This window comes from Callorhinus ursinus, unplaced genomic scaffold, assembly GCF_003265705.2.
Source record: "Callorhinus ursinus isolate GAN/ISIS: 27379988/994484 unplaced genomic scaffold, GSC_fseal_2.0 scaffold5, whole genome shotgun sequence".
NCBI classification, from domain to species: domain Eukaryota; kingdom Metazoa; phylum Chordata; class Mammalia; order Carnivora; family Otariidae; genus Callorhinus; species Callorhinus ursinus.
The window spans coordinates 28,741,032-28,761,941 of NW_027397067.1; the positions used below are offsets into that span (position 1 = coordinate 28,741,032).

At 38.0% G+C, this 20,910-nt stretch overlaps 1 pseudogene; it reads right to left on the reverse strand.

Annotated features, from left to right (window-relative positions):
* Window positions 1–4,715, reverse strand: part of LOC141372705 (large ribosomal subunit protein uL1 pseudogene) — a 10,632-nt pseudogene extending 5,917 nt beyond the window's left edge.
* Between the last annotated feature and the right edge of the window lie 16,195 nt (window positions 4,716–20,910).

Sequence of the window (20,910 nt, forward strand, 5' to 3'; positions counted from 1 at the left end):
CTTCCTTCCTTCCTTCCTTCCTTCCTTCCTTCCTTCCTTCCTTCCTTCCTTCCTTTCTTCCTTTCTTTCTTTCTTTCTCTTTCTTTCTTTCTTTCTTTCTTTCTTTCTTTCTTTCTTTCTTTCTTTCTTTCTTTCTTTCTTTCTTTTTCTTTCTTTCTTCTTTTTCTTTCTTTTTTTCTTTTTAGCCAGGGGGAGAGAAAGAGAGAGAAGTTGGGGAGGAACAGAGGGAGAGGGAGAGAGAAAGAATCTTAAGCAGGCTCTACCCCAGCTCAGAGCCCAATGCGGGGTTCCATCTCACAACCTTGAGATCGTGACCTGAGCCAAAATCAATAGTCAGATGCTTAACCGACTGAGCCACCCAGGTGCCCCTAGATTAGTAATTTTCTGTTCTTAAAAGTCTTATCTTCTGACTGCACTGACCCTTCTGTGGATTGTGTCTTTTTGTTTCACAGAGTTACTTGAGAGTGATGGTCATCTCATATTTTTCTTGTATTCTCCATGATATCCTGCACAGCACTGTGCACAATGTGGACATTCACACTCAAGTATTCACATATTGGTTTTAAGCCATATATATGTATGTTGTATGCAAGCCCCCAACTTAATGTTGCTCTCTACTGGGTACTGTAATGACATGAGAAATGAGCACCTCTTCACTTCCTGTCTTAGGGACATTTATGCTCTAAGGTAATGAAAATAATAAAATAACTATTATCTTTGTCATTATTATTTTATTGATTGATTGATTTTCTTGAGAGAGAGAGCAAGAGAGAGACAGTGCAAGCAGGGGGAGGGGCAAAGGGAGAGGGAGACAAGCAGGCTCCCTGCTGAGCAGGTGGCCCCATGCAAGTCTCAATCCCAGGATCCTGAGATCACGACCTGAGCCGAAATCAAGAGTCAGACGCTTGACCCACTGAGCCACCCAGGTAGCCCATCATTATTATTTTACATATTACATGCCTACTGTATGAGCTAAGATCTACATATATCATTTCATTTGATTCTTACAACAGTCCAGCAAGAGATGTATTGGCATTGCCATTTTAGAGGTGAAGATGCAGAAGCTCAGAGAAGTTAAATGAGTTCCCCAGGGTCACAGAGACAGTACATGATAAAGCTGGACTGGAATCCAGGTCATCTTTCTCCTAAAACAAAGAAATGTGTTATTTTTCTTGTCTTGTTTTGTCATGTTCTGGGGAGTGGGAGTGATGTTCATTGAGTGCTCCTTCCCTCTCTTGACAGATCCTCACAGCCCTCAGGCCTATGACCCCAGGCTGCCCAGGGACCTCCTCTGCAGTGCTGGCAAAGGGTCTTCCATCCTTCGGAAAAATGATCCCTTCTTGTACTCTTCCCTGACTCTTTCTTCTACTGCTCTTGTACCTTCCCGGGTGACAGGCTTGCTCTTGTCTGATAGATGGATCTTCATATTGTACTAGTAGATAATTGTGACTTAATTTTTGTCATTCTTACAAGAAAAATTTGTGTGCTGAAAGTGAGTTCCAAGGATCATAATTTTTTATCCCAAACTAATGAAGTTCTAATAATGAGAATATTATGGTTAAGGAAAGATTTAGAAGCTTGAGCCTGTCAATTAGTGCCTCTCAAATCACATCTCTACCAACTGCCTATGCAAGCTGAGGAAATTGAAATCTAACTTTCATCTCTTTTCCCTAACCTTTTCTTTGGAGCAAAGTGAGTTGTCAAGAAGTGTGGTAAACTCTATCACCCATGCTTAGAGCCTTCTTGGTATTATTTTGCTCATTTTAGAAACCTAAAATTCAGGACATCCATTCCCAATGTCTTCTATGGCAGATGAATGGACTTGATCTTAGGGATTTACTCCCATGAGAACAAGAAATTTGTCTCATGCTCACTGCTATGGAACAAAAGCTCAGAGCCTTGCCTGACAGAGTAAGCCCCCAGGAAATACTTACTGAGTTAATTGATGAAATTAGCATATATCAAATTAGGTATTCCTAAGGATAACCATGAAAACTAGTATTTATTGAACTAACCACATGCCAGAGAGTCTTTTTTTTAAGATTTATTTATTTTTAGAGAGAGAGAGCATGCACACATGCGAGTGGGGGGACAGGGGGAGAGGAAGAGAGAGACTATCCAGCGGACTCCCAGCTGAGCACAGAGCCCAATGGTGGGCTCGATCTCATGACCCTTAGATCATGACCCCAGCCTAAACCAAGACACGCTCAACCGACCGAGCTACCCAGGTGCCCTTATGCCATATATTCTTATAAGCAGTCTGCACATATTAATTTAATACTTGGAACAACTTCCAATATTTATTATATAGCTGAAGAAACTAAGGCACCAGAATGTTATGTAGTTTACCCAGTCAAGCAGCTAGTCAGTTTTGGATCTGTGATATGAAACCAGACACACTCAGTCCAAAAAGAGATTAAACTACTAAGAAAATTTGTTCAGATATCAAATCCTCCAGAAATATTGCCTCTACCACCACCCCTAAGACAGGCTGGGTAAAGTGTTCCATTTAAGATCATGTTATAGCACATGCTTTGTATATATCACACTGTATTATAATAATTTGTTTGTCTTCGTCATTCTTAATTGAAATGACTGGGTTTAAAAAGAAGATTGTGTAAAAAAAATGGAAGCAAAATATATAATTAAAAATCAATTTGGGATAAGGTCAGAATAACAAAGCATTTTCTATCTGGAAAATTATTTTGATTATCATATAAAAGATATAGCTTAATGTTGATTAGAATAACAAACAAAAATAAACACTACTAGACTCCAGAGGCCAGTGATTCTCATTTTTTGTTAATTTCTATAGTTGGAATTTGCTGAGCAAGAGCATTTGACTTTCTTTGTACCTTCAATTTTATTTTATACAGTGCTATCTAGGTCAAATTAAATATCGTTTGCCATAGATATAGATTAATTAACTCTCTATTATACTATCCTGTGTTAGGTGCTCATTCCCCCTCATGTTTATTTGCTAAGTACTAACATCTTTGTCATTGGGAAATAAGTTCTCTGAGTTAGCGTTATGGAAATGCAGACAGTGACCCTGCTGTGGTTTATCGGGTCAGGTCAGAGATTGAAAGGTCCCAGATGGCTGCAGGATCTTGCAGTATGCAGGTCTGTTGCTAGGAGACCATATTGATCTTTTCCAGCCTCTTTGCAGATGACCTCCTCTCTTTGCCAGTGATTGATTGCCATCATTTATAGCATTAGGTAAAAGGTTTGCCTTGTCTTCAATATTTATAAAGTTAAAAAATCTAATCATTTAAGCTTAAAATGCTTTATGGTATTTTTTTTTTTAACACAGCTATAGCAGCCTATCATTAGGAATGCCTGCTCATTTAGTGCGCCCAGTTTCAAATAGGGTTCAATAGATATATATTTTCCTGCCTTAATATAAGTACAATGTGAGTATCAAAACCAATTTGCTTATATTAACCAAAGTCAATTTGCCTCTTACTGATCAAAACCAAATTGTGTTGTGTCTGCCTTGCCCAGCTCTTTGTCTTAGGCACAAGGCTCTAACTAGAATGGCCTTTCTCAAGATGATTGGTTTCATACCTTAAAATGTTCCACTTATGGAGAATTAACAGAAGACTTAATTGCACCTCAGTGCTTTCATGTCTGGCCCCGAAAGGTCAAGTTGGACACTGTGGTCCATAACTCGACAGCTAGTCCAATGAGAACACTGACTTTCTTCTCCCACCCTCACGCCAGGGGAGAAGTGCATTACATTTGAATGCTGCTCCAGTCAGTCAAGAAGGAGGTCTATACACAAGTCAGGTTTCCTGATTACAGCTCTCAATGATTATGCCCGATATAAATATAGTGCTGTCTAATATTTTAGGGTAGATTAAAAAAATCAGATGGAGACAGCCTTGAAGAGGACAGCTTTTTATTAGTAGAAGAATCCATTTAAATGGATACCACAGCAGTAGTTTGCTTAGCCTGCTCTGTCTGAGACAGGGTCTTTTTTTTTTTTTTGGTTATCTTAATCACCATACATTACATCATTAGTTTTTGATGTAGTGGTCCGTGATTCATTGCATATAACACCCAGTGCTCCATGCAGAACATGCCCTCTTTAATACCCATCACCAGGCTAACCCATCCCCCACCCCCTCCCCTCTAGAACCCTCAGTTTGTTTCTCAGAGTCCATAGTCTCTCATGGTTCCTCTCCCCCTTCAATTTCCCCCCTTCATTTTTCCCTTCCTGCTATATGTCTGAGACAGGGTCTTAAAGACCCTAGTATCCTATACATCTTGACTTCTCTAAAGTTTGCAGGAGAAAGGGAGACGTGATGGGAGTTTTCATAAAAATAATGGTGATAGATACCAGGTGCTTCTTTTGTGTAAAACACTGATCTCAGCAATACATAGGTACACACACCACGGAGAGAGAGAGAGAGAGAGAGAGAGAGAGAGAGAGAGAGAAATGGATAGCTATTACTTTTCTTATCCATCATAACAACCCTAGTAGGTAGGTATTATTATTTTAAATAAGATGAGCATATTGAAGCACAGATGTTTCAGATGATTGGCTAAGGTCCGTGCAACCAGGAAGGGATGGATGGAGCCAGGATCCATCCCACGCAGGTGGAAGGCCAAACCAGAAGTCCTAAGCAACACTATCACCCTCTGCCCTGCAAGAATGGAATCTGGACCTGATCGGAGAACTCCAGCAACTCTCATCTTTCCACTCACCTCATCATCGACCCCTTGATGCTTTGCTGACAGCAGCCTCCCTCAAAGATTTTGGGAACTCAAAACTTGGGTCTCGGGAAGCAGCACTTCCCACCAGGCCTCCCCAGAGAGAGGTGAGAACAGGTTTCCAAATCCCTGCTGTAGGGCAGGCTTGTCATCCCCTCCCCTGTGTCACGACGACTGCACTGTCTTACATTTCCACATTCCCATTCATTTATACATCTTAATTCAGTTATAGCCACCTCACCTTCCTAAGTGGCCCTAATCTTCTCCCATGAAAAATAGAGAAGTGATTAATATCTGCAAAAGCACCAAGAGAGACGCTGGAAATTAGGTAGCATCCTGTTTTTGGAGATTGGACCGCAAGGAGCACATTCCTAAGGATTTCATTCACTCTCAAATGCTGCCAATGTAATTTTTACTCTATAAACACTAATTCATGTGTGTTTGAAGCCAATGATTTTATTCTTATTCGGGCTTCTGAAAACATCGACTCATTGAAGCTCATGAAATATAAACAATTTTAAACATTTTAGGGTTCATTTTTTTTCTTTTGATCTCCTATTATGCTGAAGTATAGTAGTGTCTTAGAGAATTTTAAGTTTGGTAAGTAAATAAATTCTAGAAAATGTGTAGGCATAAAAGGGACAGTGTGGATATCTCAATGGATATATTACCAAGTTATAGTAATAATAGCTGGCATGTGTAGAGGGCTTATGTCCCTGGTACTATTCTAATCACTGAACATGTATTATCTCATTTAATATCCAGAGCCACCCTATGAGGCAAGTCCTATTTTTATCTCCTTTTACCAAATGAGGAAACAGAGGTATGGAGAGTTTTAGCAACTTGCCGTAGAACACACACAGAAACTATTTGCCAGAGATAGGATTTGATCCTAGGCACTTAGGCTGAATGGCCCATATTCTTAAGTAGAGTACTTACATTCATTTTAATCATTAGAGAACTCTTTTTTCATTAAGGTAATCAGAGCAAAATTTTCATTGTAATAGTTTAATATAATGTCTTAACTGGAATTTTCCATTGGCTCAATTTTTGTTAAAAGTAGAATTTTCCTCCTTTTTCACCACAGAGAATCTCCACCGTAAAATTTGAGTTTGCATAGGATCTATGGTGAGAAATGTTATCTTATCTCAGTCACTCAGGGTCACTATAATACAACCAGATCTGAAACATGCTTGAGCAGAGCATGTTTCTGCCTTTTAGCACTGAAGTCCTGGAGTATACAAACAAACATACATAGGGTTATAATTACAGTTTTAGTTTTATATATAGGTATTCATAATTTGTATAGAGAGTCTTGCATATAGAGAGAGGGAGGAAGAGAATTATAATAGGTGCCAATGTGCCACAAGAAAGGTTGAAGACTGGGCCCCTCCCCAGGCCCAGAAGCTAAATCCTAACTGGCCTAAACAAATCATGGTAATTACATTCCCCTCACTGGTAATTATAAATGGCATTTAGCACAATTATGGCCAATGAGATATGTTGGGGAAGTCAGATGGTTGGACTTCTAGCAAAATTCTCCTTGTTGAGCTGGATTAACCAATCTGGAACCAGGAACCATGCTTCCCTTGAACAGGTTGTTCCGTGAGATAAATTTATCTGGTTGCTTTAAGCCACTGTGATCAGGCTTCCCATTACTTAGGCAATGTAACTAACCCCACAGATATGTCTTTGGGTCACATTCATAATTTTGAACCAGAGAGACAGTGGGAGAGAGTCCTAGAGCTGGGGTCCTGTCTCAACCTTGTGACTTCTTTTCTGTGTGACCTTAATTAAACAAGTGACCCAACTTCTACGAACCTTGGTTTGCTTATGGGCAACATGGGGATCATGCAGCATCTCTCCATAGTGCCGTGAGACTGGAAGTGAGGTCTAAAGTACTCCGCAGAGTGTCTGGCCCCAGTTGAACGTCAGCTCTTACTCTGTCTGTCCCCTGTGGTTTCTGCAGGGTCGCTAGGGCTAACAGGCTCCTTCTTCTGCCTGTGGGAGCTCAGGTGCTTGGTAAATGAAGTCATTGTTGTTGTTTTATAAATAATGCAAAACCAGATTTATTTGCATGCACAACAATGAGGATTAGGACTTTAGGTAGAACAGGAAAGCAATTGTCTGTCAAATGGAGAGCAAGATTTTTAAGTAGCTGACTTTGGGACCATGGGAAGACTTGCTGGGTTGCCTTCAGAAGTGATGTCTCTTTACCCGATGCTTCAGCAGGCTTTTCAAACGTGCCTTAGTGCCAGGCTAGCTCTTCTAATTCCTTCTGACAGCAAGATGTCTTCAGATGGATTTGGTTCACTGGCCACTGTTTGCCAACCTCTGATGTAGATGATGTTCTCATGTATTTTGAATCAGAGTCTGATTTGGTGAATCAACATCTCTACGCTGTCTGCTTTATTATACAGTAGAACCCTTCCAATTGCACATGGGGAAAAAAACAAACCCAAACTGACTTTCTCAGTGAAGGAGACTTCTTAGCACATATAACTGGAAGGTCCAAGCATAAATTTAACTTTAGTCTAGACTTGATCCAGGAGTTCAAATAACATTATTAAGTTATTTCTTTCTCTCCATCTCTTGGCTTAGCCTTCTGCTGGTTGGATTTATCCTCAGCGTACCTATAATGGTTCCTGGCACTTCATGGCTCACTTCTTTCTGCCAATAGTTCCAAGGGAAGAGGCATCCATGCAAATCCTGGGGTTCATTGGAATCAAACCAGTTTGGGAGATTTGTGTATCCCTGCACCAATCATTGTTGGACCAGCACAACTGGAATTATGCTAATGAATCAATAATGTGCCAGTAATAAAGCTAATCTTTCTGATACATCCCTAAAGTCAGAAGTCATTCCTGAATCATACAGACCAAGAATAGACAAATAATAATCCCCAAAGGTAACATAGAATACTGAGATAGAGATTACAGGTGGCAAATATCAACTGTGTTTACTTCTTGAATATTTAAATACAATTTCCATGAAAAGTTATACTAAAATTGTAGAATATGTAAGCAAGGATTATCACCATATCTACAAAGCCAGCCCTGACCCCTTACAGGGAAATGACTACCCCCTGCTCTGTGCCCCTCCAGTTCCATCCTCCCACCCCATATCATATCATCATAGCCCGTCAATGCCTTAAATCACTTGATAACATACATTTCCCCACCTGTCACTGCATTTTCCATAATGGAAAAGAGGTTCTCATTCCATTGTGTGTCTCAATTTCATAATTCCTGACAAATAGTAGGAACCATAATAAATGCTGATTTCCTCAATAAAGTATCTCCGGAATTCATCATATAATAAGCAATGATATTAAAAGATATCAGATTACATTAAGTAATCAACTCAGACCGCCAGTTAGTGTGACACACTACAATTGATACCAGTCCCCCCTTCCCCCTAAATACTCCAAATGAAGCTTTTTTTTTTGTTCAAAATCATTTGCATATTGTAGAGATTTATTGACCTGTGGGAGGAGAAATACACAGAAATAGAGTAGTACAAAATCTAGGCTCCAGCATCTAATTTGGGGCTTTGGTGACACTGCTTAAAATTAAGATTGAAGAGTTTGTCAAGAATACAAGTTGCTGGACAGTCATTGAATTTACAGGATTTTATCAATTGGCCCAATCGAACTGCTTAATTCTTTCAAAGGATTATATGTTGTCCTAGGAGGCAAAAAGCTGTGTCAGGAGGAACACTGCACAGAGAGTAGGAATATTAAGGTCCTGTCTTAAATATTGCACTTGATGGTTATATGGCTTTTTGAGCAAGTCATTTAATAGCCCTGTACTTTAGGTTCTTCATAAATAAAATGAAATAAGGAAGGGGGGGCACCTGGGTGGCTCAGTCAGTTAAGCGTCTGCCTTTGGCATGGGTCATGATCCCAGCATCCTGGAATTATTCCTGGGATCAAGACCCATGTTGTGAGGCTCCTTGCTCAGCAGGGAGCCTGCTTCTCCCTCTCCCTCTGCCTGCCACCCCCCGCCCCGCTTGTGCTCTCTCACTCTGTCAAATAAATAAATAAATAAATAAATAAATAAATAAATAAATAAAATCTTTAAAATGAAACAAGGGGACCATGAGATCTTAAACTTCATTCCAGCTCAAATAGTTTATAATCTTGCCATATATCTAGGGTATAGAATGTGCTTAGTCAACATTTATGTGGGATAGATGGAATTGAGACTTGAGTATTTTTTAATACATTTTTATAAGATATTATTTGTTTATTTGACAGAGAGAGTGAGAGAGAGCACAGAGGGAGAGGGAGAGGGAGAAGCAGACTTCCCGCTGAGCAGGGAGCCCAACGCAGGGCTCAATCTTAGGACCCTGGGATCATGACCTGGGCCGAAGGCAGACACTTAACCTACTGAGCCACCCAGGCGCCCCGAGACTTGAGTATTGTTTAAATACACTTTTTATTTTAAAATTATTTTAGATTTACAGAAAATTGCAAAGGTAGTACAGAGAGTTCCCAAACACCCATACCTACTTCTCCCTATTATTATTTTACATTAGTATGATACATTTGTCATAATCAGTTGACACATTATTATTAGAGTCCATGCTTTATTCAGATTTCCTTAGTTTTAACCTAATGTCCTTTTTCTGTTTCAAGGCCCATCCCAGGATAGCACATTATATTTAACTGTCATGCCTCTTTAGGTTCCTCTTGGCTATGACAGTTTTTCACACTTTCCTTGTTTTGATAACCTTGGCAGTTTTGAGGAGTGCTGGTTAGCTATTTTACAAAATGTCCCTCAGTCGAGATTTGTCTGAAGTTTTTCATGATTAAAATGGGGATATAAATTTTGGGCATGAAGACCACTGAGGTTAACGTACCATTCTCATCACAGTAAATCAAGGGGACATATTATCAGTATTACTTAAGACTGTTAATGCTAACCTTGATTACCTGACTGAGGTAATAAGACATAAGGCTCTTTTTCTTCAAAAATCATGTTGTGCCTTCTGTGTGTCTAGTACTGTGCTAGGTTTTGAACAAATAAACATGGTGCCTGCCCTCATTGAATAGAGAATAGAGAAACTTAACCAAGTAATTTCACACCTAATTGTGTCTATATGTATACCCGTGCCATCATCCACACCTACATTTAAAACAGGGGCACCTAATTTAATCGGTGGGTCAAGTAAGCCTTTCTAGGAAATGACATTAGCTAAGAATATAAATCATTAGTAAAAGGCTAGATAGAGAGATTTGTAAAGAGACTTTAAGACAGAGAGAATTGTGTGTCTGAGCACCTGCTGAGCTGATGGGAAGGGAGAGAGAATGAAAGGGAAGGAGGGGGAGATGCAGGAAAGGACCTGCAATGATGAAAGAAGTTGGAGGGTAACCAGAACAGCCTTAGCAGTTCTGTGAGCTTGATTAAACTTTAGACAGGTTTCCTCCCGACTACAGGCCCCAGGCCTCCCTTTTCTTAGAGCATTTACTTCAGAAAACTTGTAATTGTAAAGTCTTTCTCTGACCCTTTGAAATGTAGATCATTTTACAATCCAGATATGTCTTTCTGAAGGGCCTGGGAACCACCCCTTTGAAACATAACACTGAAGGAGTTAGCACCCTTCTGTCCCAGTCTTAGGAGGCCAGGAGCCTAAATTCAAAAAGGTAAAACTAACAAACACAGATGGACCGGTAACCTTGACCACCCTCTCTCCTAGTATCCTCCAGCACATTTCCATTAGCTCATCCCGCGGTTTTAAATATCCCCTCCCCACCTCGCTTCTTCTTTCAGCGGAGCTGAGTGCAACCCTTCAACCTTACTGCAAGTCTTGAGTAAATTTTTCTTTCCTATTTAATTGGTCTGATGCAAATCAAGAATACCTAGGGAAGGTGAGGAAAAACTGTTTACAAAATCTATTTGAAGGCAACAGAGAGAAAGTCCCTGAAAATTGAGGGGCCAAGACCCCAAGGGGGAAAGGAAGCCAACATTGGGCATCACTTTTGCCTGCAAACCATTAATCTACAGTGGTGACTGAGTGGTTAAGGATTTGAATAGAATTTTCAGAAGTTTCATCTGGCATGATTGTCCCAAGTTTTTCTTGCTCCTCGCTATACACACACACAAGGAATTTAACTCCCTTTCATATCTGGGTTGTGTCTGACCGCTTTGCACAACGGTATGCAGAAGTGGTATCTGAAATTTCTTCTCCCTTGGGACACAGCCACCATACTGTGAGAAAGCTCTAAATGCCACGTGAAAAGGTCCACAAGGAAGATATATACAAAAGAATGGTTACAGCTGCATTATTCATTACAATTCACAGCTGAGAGAGCCCAAATGTTTATCAGCATTAGAAGGGGTAAACAGATTGTGATATGTTCATACAATGGACCCTAGAGAGAATGAAAATAAACTGCTATGTACAACAATATGTGTGAATCACACAAACATAATATTGAGTTGAAAATAAGCAGATCAAATCAATGGCCTGTTAAAAGTCAGTAGATACCCTTAAAGTGGAGTGGGAATGGGGGCGCTTGGGTGGCTTAGTCCGTTAAGTGTCTGCCTTCAGCTCAGGTCGTGACCCCAGGGTCCTGGGATTGAGCCCCGCATAGGGCCTGCTTTTCCTTCTCCCTCTCCCTGTCCCTCTCCCTGCTTGTTCTTTTTCTGTCAAATAAATAAATAAATAAATAAAATCTTAACAACAACAACAAAAAAGTGGAGTGGGAATGTTCTGGCTGGTGGGAGCCTGAGGAGAATTTCTCAAACACTTGTAATGTCCAATTTCTTTACCTAGGTGGTGTTTGTTTGGATGTGTTCACTTTGTAACAATTCATTGAGCTGTTCTATATGTTATAATTCAATTGCGTTTTTTAACAAAAATAACTTCAGATTGAACCAAAACAGGAAATCTTTCCTTAGCCATGGCTAGATTTTACCAATACTTTAGGGAGCAGGAAGAGAAACTGGAAGTTTATGGAAAAAAAAAAAAAAAAAAGCTCTAACTATATGCTGCTATATTTATGCAGTAGCAATGGGATTTATTTTAAAGTCTATTGTGTAATCTTATTTGTGTTGGTGTAAAAAAATCTGTCCCCTTTCCTGGTTTTTTGATCATTTCCATTAACCTTTTGGAATCCATATTACCAGAAGGCTTAGCTTTTTTTTTCTTTCTGGGGAGACCTCAGCTCCCTTTCCTTGTCACTCCCTGATCTCATTCTGTTTCAGTAAATGGATTGTCTTCTGGGCCAAAGCAGTTCATGTGGAAATGCTCAATTGTCTTATCCTTCAGCATATTTGTTTTCTAATTTACATTTCTCCATTGAGTTTATGTCTTTAAATGTCACACGCTGATGACTTTCAATCTGAGGAATAAAGCTTCTTAGTGTTTGCAGAGCAAATAACCTTGTCTGCCTATCAAACATGAAGTATCATAGAGAAATGTAACTGTGAAGCCATTTCCATTGGTTCAGGGAGTTTGCTCTCACCTATTCACTTAGTGCCATTAAACCTGACAGCTTCCAGCCTTCAAGTGATTCCTGTGGTGTTAAAAGTCTATGTGTATTTTGTGTCATTCAGCTAGTTTATAATGCTTGCTTGGCTCTTTCCTCTCCACTGAGATCCTGTGCAGCTCTTTCTCAATGATAATTGTACATTTTTTTCCACCTATTCTTTCACTGAGCTACTGGGCACATTTCTGTACCATTTGCTGCCATTTAAAAAAAATTACAGTGATATTTAGCTTTTTGCTCTTGGGTTTTATAATACAGCACATTATTATTACACTATGCTAATGCATGAAGATACACAGCTGAAAATGCATAACCATAGAACACCATTGATTTATTAAGTGACTTTTGACTGTGTTTTTTCTTTAGGAAGAGCTATGCAAATTATTGTTATAATAATTTGGAAGCAATGACACAGACACACAATCCCTTAGAGAGATAAAATAGCAAATAAATTATATCAAAGAAGAACTATAGAATTTTCAAACTAAATGACCTTAAAGATCCAGTTCAAACCTACAAGTTTATAGCTGTCAGCCGAAGTCTAGAATGGCAAAGGGATGCCTAATGCTTTCGAGCCACTAAGAAAGACAGACCAACATTGAAAACCAGGCATGCGCTCTACCACCCAACATATATATGTATAAACAAGTGCTAAAATACAACAATAAAAACAGTTGTAAAACTCAAATAATTCTTATTATCTACTGCATATGACATCCATGGAAACAATTTTGCCATAGTTTAATTTTGCTTACTTACTAGGCAACCTCAATTTTCTTCAACAAGTGAGAGTGACTCTCGTGCCCTCACCTTAGAATGAAAAACCAAGGTGACTTTCTCAGTACTAGATCCCTGAAAGCAAGTGCCTTCTATAAATATCTTCTATCACAACTTATTTAAAGAGGTTTGGAAATAACAGAGGCCAAACTGTTCCAATGCAAATAAGTTATGGAAATATGCCAAGATGGAAAAACCATAATATGGCCAAGAAAGAAAGGGAAAGTAGAAAAGAAAGAAAAGGAGAAAAAGAAAAGAAAGAAGGTCAATGAACAGTTGTAGAATGAGAGAAAGAGGAGAAAAGGGGAAAAAAATAAAATCCAAGTAGTCTCACTGTGAAGAGGTGAAGTCAGACTATTCTATGAAATAAAGGGTCACACCAAGAATGACAGAGCCCTTTTGCAGGTATCTTTGGAGGCCAACCCTGAAGCGCATTTACAGAATGATATACAACCTACTGATAGTAAATCTGATATCACTAGAATTACAAATAGATTTTACTACCACTGGAAATGAACGTAAAACTTATGTGATAAAATAGCCACCCCAAGGAAACTTTCTTTTTCATATGCAAGCAAAGCCTACACATACTAATAAAATCCGGTTTTCTTTCCAGTGGTACTTTTGTTTGATATGTTGACAATGGGCTACTTTGTTGAAAAACATTTCAATGAAACTATTCCTTTTGAATGCTGAAATAATACTGAATAATTTGGGAGAAAATAAAATGGACAGGTTCATAGATTAAATAAACACATCTATCATTAAGCCTGAAACGTTAGTGAATACCAGATGAATTGAGATGACTAGATGTGGGAATAATTATGAATACTTTCACATTTAGTAAACAAACCCAAAAAGATTTGTTAACATTAAAGGGTAAACAGCAGCAGGAAGTTAAGTGGGAAAAGCAAAGGGGAAAAGCATTGTTCAAGAATGAGTTGCAGGATCAGGTCTTTAATCATAAATTAAAATATCAAAGATGTTGACTTGCAAAAAGTTACCATTTGAAAAATAACAACATTGATTTGATAAATTATTTGGGCACACATTGTAAGCAACATTTTGGGTTTATTTTTAATTTAATGAATGAATTGAGCTTGAAAAGCAATTATTTTGGCATTAAATAAACAAAACCATTAACTCTTTCCTTTGCTTTTTTTTTTCCTTTAGTAATCTAGGTAAACAAAAATGAATTAATCATAATCTTTGGTTCATAGTGCCCTATCATCATTGTTGTGTGAATGGCCCATTTCTATTCATCCATTTACTTATTTACATTTTAAAATTATTTATTTTAAAAAAACCTGGTAAATATGCAAAATTAACAACTTACCATTTTAACAGTTTTTTAATGTATAGTTCAGTGGCATTAAGTACATTGACACTGTTGGGCAACCATCACCACCGTCCATCCACAGGTTTTCCATCTTACAAAACTGAAACTGCACCACTAAGAACTCCTCCTCCCACCAGCCCTTGGTAGCCACCATTCCTATAAATTGGACTAATCTAAGTACCTCATGTGAGTAGAATCATACAGCATTTGTCTTTTTGTGCCTAGCTTATTTCACTTCGCATAATGTCCTCCAGTGTCATCCATGTTGCAGCATGTGTCAGAATTTCCTTCTTTTCTAAGGTTGAATAATAGTCATTGTATGTATGGGCCACATTTTGTTGATCCATTCGTCCATCGATGGACACTTGGATTGCTTCCATCTTTTGATTATTAGGATCAAGGCTGGTATGAACATGGGTGTGCAAATATCTTTTCTTGCCCCTACTTTCAATTCTTTTGGATATAGACCCAGAAATGAGATTGTTGGATTAGAGGGTAATCTTATTTTTAATTTTTTGAGGAATCTCCATGCTGTTTTCCATAGCAGCTGTGCCATTTTGCATTCCCACCAACAGTGCACAGGGATTTCATTTCTTCCTCATCCTTACAAACACCTAATTCTGCTCTTTTGATCATGGCCATGGTAATGGGTGTGAAGTGATATCTTATCACCAATTCTTTATTTACTTTTAACGCTGCAAGAAATATCCCCAAACCTATAACCTAACCAGAACTAAAATATTATAGCTATGCACATGTTCCTCTCTCAGCTCATTTCCTCCTCTGTCTCTCCCTAATGGTAATCTGAGGTAATTGCTTAGCGTTTCTTATTTTTTATAAATGTGTATATAGTTTATGACCAAATTTCTCTACTTTTGCTTGAACCCTAACTATCACTCCTGAAGAAAAAGAGAATTTAAGATATGTCTCTCCAAGTAGGAACAAAAATAATCAAGACCACATAGCCACTAAGAAGCCAGTTAAACCTGTTTCCTTCTTGTGGTCACGATAACTTGATGAAATATTATATGTTAATTAGTTAATTGACTCTAAATAATTCGATTTAATAAATAGTAGCCAGGCATTGCAGAATGTTCAAAGAGGAATATAAGCGGTCCCTCCATCAATATTGAACTTGTTATCTAGTTATTTTTTTTATCTACTTCATGTGTTCAAGGCTATGGGATATACAAAGAAGTTTAATAGACATTACCCTCTTCACAACCTTGGTTCTGGTTAATGGATTCTGGAAGGAAATGATGCACACCCCCTCTGAGGCTGAAAACCTCACGCAAACTTCCACTCACTCTTTACCGCTGTCTGCTAGTCAAGGACACTGAAGCCCTAGGGAATGGTGGAAACACAAGTTAGGAGCCTCCAACCCTGAAACCTTTATAGATGTCTGCCTGCTGAACAGTCACACAGAAGACCTCCTGAGGAATCAGTTAAAATTCCACAGTGTTAAACCACTTGGAATTGTTTAGGGCTGATCTGTTACCGCAGATAGCATTTACTATATCTAATATTCTTCCTGCTCCTGAAAGGATCTAGATCCGAGCAATGATGGAAACCAGAATTTGAACCGCAGAACCTTAGGGCCTTAGGTTCCCTGAGGTTCAAATTCTGGTTTTGTCATTTTATTAATTTACTCATTCAACAGTTACTATTATACATAACTTTCTTTTACTATTAGTGAAATAGCAGGGAGGCAAATGGACAGATCATTGTTTTCATGGACTTTATTTTCTAGAGTGGAAAGATGACAGGTAATAAACCAGTAAGCATATTAATATATAATATATTGATGATAAGTGTTAGAAAAGTGCTTAGTGAGAGGCTAAATGATTTGGGGGAGATACTTAGATAAAAAAAAGCACTAGAAAAGAATGAATTAAATATTTCAGAGAAATACTAGAAAGCTGAATATCATTAAGATTAGAAAATGTATCTCAGTTATTTTAGCTAAATATGAATCTATTTAAAATGTATTAATAGTTATGAGCCTCTTTTTCACTATAGATATAAAGAAAATAGCCATATTTAACTTACAGGGGTAAAATTTTTGGACTGCTTTTAATGAGATAAATGCCTGTCATTTGATGGATATCAAAGAATGATAACTGATTAGTGAATTTTCTCAAGTATGTTATTCATAAACCTTCAAGTGTCAGTACTAGGTCAGAAGAAGGAAATGTCACAAGTCAGCAGTGGAATAATTCCTAAATGCTGATCCAGACAAAAGACATACTAGAATATAGAGGAGGAAAGTGACAGAAAAAAATGGCATTGTGCTTGGTTTTAAAGGGTGAAAAAGATTTGGTTAGGAAGAATTAAGGAGAGAGGAATAACCTGTGTTAACGAAATGCAATGAGGAGAAAACTGAGGTGTGAACAGAGAGAGTAAACCAGTTGGATGAAGTGAAAGCTATAGTCGAGCGATGAAAGCTCAGGTTTTGAATTTAGGCTGGATCCATAAAACAAAAAGCCTCGAATGCCCAGGTAAGGCAACTTGTAAACACAATTCAGCAGTAGAAAAATCGCACCAAAACTGATTAATTGATTCTAGAAAACCTCTCAGCTGTCTGACAGTTTATTCAGCGTAATGCCAATCATTGTCATTCTCTCAGCCAGAGGTACAGTTTATAAAATTAAACAACACATGTTTCATTCATAGGGATCTTTAAAAAGTGCCTGTCACAGTGCCCTGCCCACAGTCTGTATATAATGCATATTGTTCATTACAGATTTATCTAATCACCTCAGACACATGTCGGTTAACAGAAGATGAAATTACCTCCTTACAAATTTGTATAACGTTTCTCCCATTATCCCAAAATGAGAAGACATGAGAAATGGGAAACTTGAGAATACTGGAGAAATTATTTCTGGTAAAGAAATATATTTAAGTTGACTTGGTTTAATTAAACTTACATCTTCACCTCTACTATGACTGAGTAGAAATTTAAAGAGCCTTTATTTTCCAATGGCATTAAAAATGAAAACACTCCTTTTTTTTTTAAGATTTTATTTATTTGACGGAGAGATAGAGAGAGCCAGAAAGCACAAGCAGAGGGAATGGCAGAGGGAGAGGGAGAAGCAGGCTCCACACTGAACAGGGAGCCCAATGTGGGGCTCAACCCCAGACCCCTGCGATCATGACCTGAGCCGAAGGCAGATGCCTAACCATCTGAGCCACGCAGGGTCCCCCAAAATGAAAATGCTCTTAAGAATAGAAAGAAAAGAACAAAGGAATAAACAAAAGTGTTCAGCATTGTCCACATCTTCAGACAAAATAACTTCCAATTTCAAAGCTTTTTTATAGAATCCAGCTACGATGTGCTCAATAATAAAATAAAACTCATCCTTGCAACAAAATAAAGACTGGTTATTTTCTCTCTCTGTTTTATTCTACCATACGCGTGGGCAACCATGATAGGGAGAAAGATTTTGACTGAAGCTGTGATTCTTTTTTAGGATTTTGTTTGTTTGTTTGTTTGTTTGTTTGTCAGAGGGAGAGAGAGAGAGGTAGATAGTGCACAAGCAGGGGGAGCGGCAGGCAGTGGGAGAGGGAGAAGCAGGCTCCCGGCTGAGCAAGGAGCCCAATGCAGGACTCGATCCCAGGACCCTGAGATCGTGACCTGAGCCGAAGGCAGACATTTAACTGACTGAACCACCCAGGCGCCCCCAAAGCTATAATTCCTTTAAGGGACATTGGCTAGTTGTACCACCAGCATCCACTGAGACTTTTGAGGACAGTCCCAAATTGGGCCAGAATGGTATATTCACTGTCATATCTGTAATTATGGGTTTCCTTTTCTTCCTGTCCTTTGGCAATAGAATATGACAAAAGACATGTATGGAAAAGAAAAAAAAAGGCCCTTAAAAGCTGCATGTTAGAAGATTCTGAAATGGCAGAGTAAGGAGCACCAACAATCCATCTCCCTACTCAGCCACTACACAGGCAAAATCTGTCTAACTATTTTAGAACTCCAGGAAGGTTGACTACTTCCAGGGGAAGCCTTGGATAGTAAATTGCAATTATTTTTGGTCAACTTTAGCTCTTTCTTATCTCTGTAGCCACTACCTGTCTGCCACCTGCAGTCAGGTGACAGGCAGCAGGGCACGTGTTCTGGGAGCGGCTTACGGACAATTTGTAAGGGCCAGGTGGCCATTAAAGACCCTGTCCAACAAATATTAGGGATCTGTCTTCTGATCTCTGATGGCTACTTCAGATCATACACTGAAATATGGTTAAAATGGTAAATCTTAGGTGTATTTTACCAGAAAAAAAATGCTACATGTTTTCAAGATCAACTGTGTATGAACACTCACACTTAATTGCATATTGATTTTTTGAAAGGGTAATGGGAACAGAAATATTGTGTTCATTAGAAGATTGCTTTTAGATTATCAAAATAATATAACACTATGCCAGAATTAAAATATAACAAAAAGTTTGGCATAAAGAGAAAAAAACTAACCCCAAATTACATAAGCCTAGAACTATAAGTTTTGAAAGTTTTTATACATTAACTTCTATCATTTTTATATCATTTTTTAATTTTTTAATTCAATTTATTTAAATGAAAAACAAAAACAAAAACAAAACAGTTCACATATGTCTCCCACCCTCTATCTCCCTGCCTCTTGCAACTACCAATCTGTTCTCAACCTATGAACTTGGTTTTTGTTTTTGTTTTGGTCTTGTTTTTGATTCCAAAAGAGAGATCATACAGTATTTGTCTTTCTCTGCCTGACTTATTTCACTTAGGATAATGTCCTTAAGGTCCATCTGTGCTGTGGCAAATGGCAAGATTTCATTCTTTTGTGTGGCTGAATAATAATATTCTGCATATATATATATATGTATATATATATATGTATGTATATACACCACAATATCTTTATCCATTCATCCACGGATGGACACTTAGGTTGTTTCCTTACCTTGGCTATTGTAAATAATGCTGCAGTGAACATGGGGATGTATGCATCTTATAAAATTAGTGTTTCACTTTCTTTGGATAAATATCCAGAAGTGGAATTGCTGGATCATACGGTAGTTCTATTTTTTAATGTTTTGAGGAACCTCCATACTGTTTTCCATGGTGTTTACACCAATTTACATTCCCACCAACAGTGCACAAGGGTTCCCTTTATTCTACATCCTATTCAACATTTGTTATTTCTTGTCTTTTTGAAAATAGCCATTCTAACAGGTGTTAGGTGATGTCTCATTGTTTTGATTCACATTGCCCTGATAATTAATGATGTTGAGCATCTCTTCATGTACCTGTTGGCCATCTGTATGTTATATTGTTTTAAAATCTAACCTTCCTCAAAATTTGTTCCTGAGACTACTATTTCCTTGAGATGACAATCAGTGTTACAAGGAAAAGAGATTTTAGTGTTCAATACATTTGAAAAATAATGAATTAAAGGATAACAGGGTTCTCTTTGTACAAGTTCTCACTGTGTTTTTGTTATGCTGATATAAGAGACTCTATAGGAGGGCATACATGCAGAAAGTGTTCTGAACGTATTTGACTTTCTTGACCATAGAGTGTCATAACTAGTGCTTCATTGGATATATTTTTGGAAATATTATTTCAAGCAGTTGTTATTAGAGTATACATAGAGTTTATATACTGCTTTGTTATATGTCCATAATGAATGTTTCAACAGTGGGATTCAAGTACATAAAATATTATATACTGTGCTAGAATCTGAAATGATTGTCAACACTTAATTTTTTCCTAAAAGCTGCTAAAAATTTATTTGGGAGTGTCTACTGAAGTAAACAGAACATTTCAATACAATGTGAAAAGTACTATAAAAGGGACAAGAAGATTTTTGATAATTCACAAGAAGAATTTCTAACACAGGATTGGAGAATTTGGAAAGACATTCTAGAGGAAGTGATGTCTAAATGAAGATCTGAGGATTAAAAAGAAGTGGTTTTGGGGAAGGAGATGAGAACAGAGTTTGCCACATAGAGGGGTCAGGATAAGCAAAGACAGGGGGCAAGGTATGCTTGACAACTCTTCAATTTAAAGTATATGGTATACTTAACCATTGAATTAAAAGTCAAAGGTTTTGTTTGATCAACTTTTTTTACTATTGTAAATTTTTTATATTATACAGAAAGATGAAATGAACATGTTTACCTGCATGAATTTTGTTATATTTGGGATTATTTTAGGGTGTATACCTGGAGGTAGGACACTGGGTGAAAATGCACAAATATTTTCATGGCCCCTGATGCACACTGCCAAATTGATTTTCAGAAGAGCTATATGAATTTGAAAAGTCACCCATGGTATTTGTGAACAAGAGTTTGATTGAATCCTTACCAATACTAATATATTTACCAAACCCCTTTTGTCTCTAGCACTAATTAATACCCCATGGGAATATTTAGTGCTCTCAGGGCTACATTTTTATGAAGACAAGACTTTCTAAAATCATGTTAAAAAACAATAGAATAACATGTGCAAAATTTTTTTGAAGATTTTAGTCATTTATTTGACAGAGACACAGACAGCGAGAGAGGGAACACAAGCAGCAGGAGTGGGAGAGGGAGA